This window comes from Lupinus angustifolius, chromosome LG09 (assembly GCF_001865875.1).
Source record: "Lupinus angustifolius cultivar Tanjil chromosome LG09, LupAngTanjil_v1.0, whole genome shotgun sequence".
NCBI classification, from domain to species: domain Eukaryota; kingdom Viridiplantae; phylum Streptophyta; class Magnoliopsida; order Fabales; family Fabaceae; genus Lupinus; species Lupinus angustifolius.
The window spans coordinates 14706762-14711966 of record NC_032017.1 but is presented as its reverse complement, the minus strand read 5'-3'; the positions used below and the strand labels follow the sequence as shown (position 1 = coordinate 14711966).

At 41.1% G+C, this 5205-nt stretch overlaps 1 pseudogene; it reads left to right on the top strand.

Moving 5' to 3' along the window:
* LOC109356290 overlaps window positions 218-5205 on the top strand; it is a 28191-nt pseudogene continuing 23203 nt past the window's right edge.

The following is a 5205-nucleotide window of genomic DNA, read 5'->3' as shown; positions in this document are numbered from 1 at the left end:
ATATAGGCTGCAATGGCTTAATGATGTGGGGGAGATGGTCGTGAATAAGCAAGTTGAGGTCCCTTTTTCCATTGGAAAATATGAGGACATAGTCCTATGTGATGTGGTCAACATGGAGGCCAGCCATATGCTATTGGGAAGACCATGGCAATATGATAAAAATGCTACCCATGAAGGGCGTACTAACAAGTACACATTTATGCATAATAATCATAAAATGGTCTTATCACCCTTGTCCCCAAAACAAGTGAGTGATGATCAGCGTAGGCTGAAAGAAAAGATTGACCAAGAGAAAAAGGAGGTCACGGCTGAAACCATAGACTCTAGCCAAGTCAAGAAGAATGATCGAAAGGATCAAAAGAAAAGCTACTTTGTCACAAAAAGTGAAGTAAAGCATGCCCTAGTCACAAGGCAGCCCATGTACTTACTTTTGTGCCAAAGTTTTTGCTTAAATAGCACGGCTATTGATAAGGCTTCTATGCCTCAAAATTTGAAAGACTTCTTGAATGAGTTCAATGATGTATTCCCTGAAGAAGTCCCTAGTGGACTTCCACCTTTAAGGGGCATTGAACATCATATTGACTTGATTCCTGGTGCATCATTGCCCAATAGGCCTGCCTATAGGAGCAATCCTCAAGAGACTAATGAAATTCAAAAACAAGTCGAGGAATTTATGCACAAGGGTTGGGTTCAAGAAAGTCTAAGTCCTTGTGCAGTCCCAGTCATCCTAGTTCCAAAGAAAAATGGAGCCTGGAGGATGTGCACTGACTGTAGGGCCGTGAACAACATCACGGTCAAATATAGACATCCCATTCCTAGATTGGATGATCTCTTAGAGGAATTACATGGTGCCTGCATCTTCTCAAAAGTGGATTTGAAGAGTGGGTACCATCAAATTCGGATTAGAGAAGGGGATGAGTGGAAAACAGCCTTCAAAACAAAATATGGCTTGTACTAGTGGATGGTAATGCCTTTTGGCTTAACCAATGCGCCAAGCACATTTATGAGGCTGATGAACCACGTTCTAAGGGATTTCCTTGGAAAATTTGTTGTGGTGTACTTCGATGACATCCTAATATATAGCAAGAGTCTTGATGAACATTATGAACACCTAAAAAGTGTTTTGCTTATATTAAGGAAAGAGAAGCTATACGCCAACCTTGAGAAGTGCAGCTTCTGTGTTGATCACGTGATATTCCTTGGTTTCATAATCAGTTCTAATGGGGTACACGTAGATCCTGAAAAGATAAAGGCTATCCAAGAATGGCCCACTCCAAAAAGCACCACGGATGTGAGAAGTTTTCATGGCCTTGCAAGTTTTTATAGAAGGTTTGTCAAGGACTTTAGTACCTTGGCTGCACCTCTAAATGAAGTGGTCAAAAAGAATGTGGGGTTCCATTGGGGTGATAAGCAAGAAGAAGCCTTCAAAAGGCTTAAGGAGAAGCTCACACACGCTCCAATTTTGAGATTACCAAATTTTACAAAATCCTTTGAAATTGAGTGTGATGCTTCAAATGTTGGAATTGGGGCTGTGCTAATGCAAGATGGGCATCCTATTGCCTATTTTAGTGAGAAGTTAGGGGGGGCTGCCCTTAACTACTCTACATATGATAAAGAGCTATATGCCCTAGTGAGGGCCTTACAAACTTGGCAACATTATCTACTGCCCAAGGAATTTGTTATTCATAGTGATCATGAATCACTTAAATATTTAAAGGGGCAAGGCAAGCTAAACAAAAGACATGCCAAGTGGGTGGAATTTCTGGAGCAATTCCCTTATGTGGTTAAACACAAAAAGGGAAAAGCTAATGTGGTAGCTGATGCCTTATCAAGAAGGCATGCTTTGATTGCTACCTTAGAGACCAAGCTCTTAGGTCTCGAATGTGTGAAGGGCTTGTATGAACATGACCCTGATTTTGCTACACACTATGCCAAGTGCATGAATTCAGCCCATGAGGGTTATTATAGGCATGAAGGGTTTCTTTTTAAAGATAAAAGACTTTGTATCCCTAAGAGTTCTGTAAGGGATTTACTGTTGAGAGAAGCCCATGAAGGGGGGCTGATGGGTCATTTTGGTTCCCAAAAGACCCTTGATATATTGCATGATCACTTTTATTGGCCTCATATGAGGCGTGATGTTCAACTTTTATGTGAAAAATGCATTACTTGCAAACGGGCTAAGTCCAAGGCCATGCCTCATGGACTTTACACTCCATTGCCCGTCCCTGATTCACCATGGATAGACTTATCCATGGATTTCGTGGTTGCTTTACCACGAACTAAGAGTGGCAAAGATTCAATTTTTGTTGTAGTGGATAGATTTTCTAAAATGGCTCATTTTATACCTTGCAAAAAAATTGATGATGCTTGTCATATTGCAGGGTTATTCTTCAAAGAAGTGGTAAGGCTACATGGCTTACCAAGGAGCATAGTGAGTGATAGGGATGCCAAATTCCTAAGTCACTTTTGGAGAACCCTTTGGGGAAAGCTTGGCACAAAGCTTCTTTTCTCTACCACATGCCATCCTCAAACAGATGGGCAAACTGAAGTGGTCAATAGGACACTCTCTACCTTGTTGAGGGCTGTCCTAAGGAAGAACTTAAATGCATGGGAAGAGTGCCTTCCCCACGTGGAGTTTGCCTATAACAGGGCAACTCATAGTGCAACAAAGCATTCACCATTTGAAATTGTTTATGGTTTTAACCCACTAACTCCCCTTGATTTATTACCTTTTCCAGGTACATCATTGTTGAAACATAAAGATGGTAAAGCCAAGGCTGAGTATGTGAAGAAGCTACATGAGAAGGTGAAGGAACAAATTGAGAAGAGAACCGAGAGTTATGCAAGATCAGCCAACAAGGGAAGAAAGGAAGTCATCTTTGAACCAGGAGATTGGGTTTGGATCCATATGAGAAAAGAAAGATTTCCATCTCAAAGGAAATCAAAGCTTCAACCTAGAGGGGACGGCCCTTTTCAAGTCTTGGAAAGGATAAACAACAATGCATACAAATTGGACTTGCCTAGTGAGTATGGAAATATTAGTGCTACTTTCAATGTGGCTGACTTAACTTTTTTTGATACAGGTGATGAAAATGCTTATTCGAGGTCGAATTCTTTCGAAGAAGGAGGGGATGATGTAAACCCATTGGGACATAACATCATTGAAGACCCTTTACATGGCTTAGGAGGACCTATGACTAGAGCTAAAACCAAAAAGGCCCAAGAAGCACTTCGGCAACTCATATTTTCTATCATGGAAACAAGTGCAAATGGGACCAAGCATGAAGAGAAGGCTTTAATTTGCATAAGTCTTAATGAAGAGCTTAAGGAAGGCCACGGCCTAAGGGAGGATCCACCTTGATCTCTTTAGTTCTTACATTAGTAATTAGGACCATAAATAAGTGGGAGTTGTCTTAAAACCCACACTAGTTTAGGACTTTTATTTATCATGTCTTTAATTTAGGTGTCATTTTATTACATTTAATTTTATGAAGGTTCATGTCTTGTAGGAAAGGAGGCACGGTCACACTTAGAGATAAAGCAAGGAGATAGAACATTTGGATGAAAGCTTGGAGGGAAAAGATGCACGCCCAAAAGCTTAGAGATAAAGCAAGGAGATAGAACATTTGGATGAAAGCTTGGAGGGAAAAGATGCACGTCCAAAAGCTAAGAGATAAAGCAAGGAGATAGAGCATGGATGAAAAGCTTGGAGGGAAAAGCTAGAGCCAAAATCCACACGGCTATAATCAAGGGAGATCTAATCTCCACAAGATAAGGATCTCCTAATCTAATTTCCCCAAGTCCACACGACTATAATTAAGGGAGATATAATCTCCACAAGAAAAGGATCTCCTAATCTAAGTTTCAAACAAGCAAATCAAAAGGAAGATCAAATTATATCATCAACATGAAGATAATGGAAGATATTATTTCAACCACTCATCAAGGCAATCTCAATTCAAATCCACCATCACCATTCGTCCAACACATGAAGATTAGATTGAGATTAGATAGGATTAGTTTATCTTTTCATGCCTTTTGATTTTGGCAATGTAAACCGAATTCCTTTCCCTATATATATGACCCATATGCACAAGGAATAAAGCAGATTGAATTTTATGTTAATAACCATTGTTAGTGAGTTTTCTCCTAGCTTCTTGGCTGAGTCAAGACCCCTTGTTCTTATCAAGAGTATCATTCTCTTGTGGCGAACTTCACAAGGCTTATCAAACATTCCATTGTTTGTGGCGCCATACCATTCCAATTCCCCTTCCATATTCCTAAACACTTACAAACACACCAACCTTCAATCCACCATCCAAACCGTGATCACCTTGCACTCCATCATCAACCAACAATCACCCATCAACCACTACAAACCGTGAGCATCAATTCCACCATCAACCCACAATCATCCACAACATACAACCCATCATCAACTACAAACCGTGAGCATCATTCCATTATCAATCATTCATAAAGCAATTCTTTAAAGTCCAAACCGAGGCAAATTCAAAGCAAATCAAGCAAATACAAGTACAATCAACACAGGATGAGGACAAGAATGAGGATGAGGATGAGGATAGGATGAGGACAAACATGAGGATGAGGATAGGATGTGGATGAGGACGAGGATGTGGATTGGATGAGGACTAGAATGAGGTTGAGGATAGGATGGGGATAAGGATGAGGATGAGGATAGGATGGGGATGAGGATGAGGATAGGATGAGGACGAGAATGAGGATAAGGATAGGATGAGGACGAGGATGAGGATGGGGATAGGATTAGGACGATAATGAGGATGAGAATAGGATGTGGATTAGGACGAGGATGAGGATAGGATGAGGACGAGAATGAGGATAAGGATAGGATGAGGACGAGGATGAGGATGGGGATAGGATTAGGACGATAATGAGGATGAGAATAGGATGTGGATTAGGACGAGGATGAGGATAGGATGAGGACGAGAATGAGAATGAGGATAGGATGAGGATGAGGATGGGGATGGGGATAGGATGAGTAGTAGAACGAGGATGAGGATAGCATGAGGATGAGGATGAGGATGAGGACAGAATGAGGACGAGAATAACGATGAGGATAGGATGAGGAAAAGGAAGAGGATGAGGATGAGGACGAGAATGAGAATGAGGATAGGATGAGGATGAGGAAGAGGATGAGGTTGAGGATGAGCACGAGGATAAGAA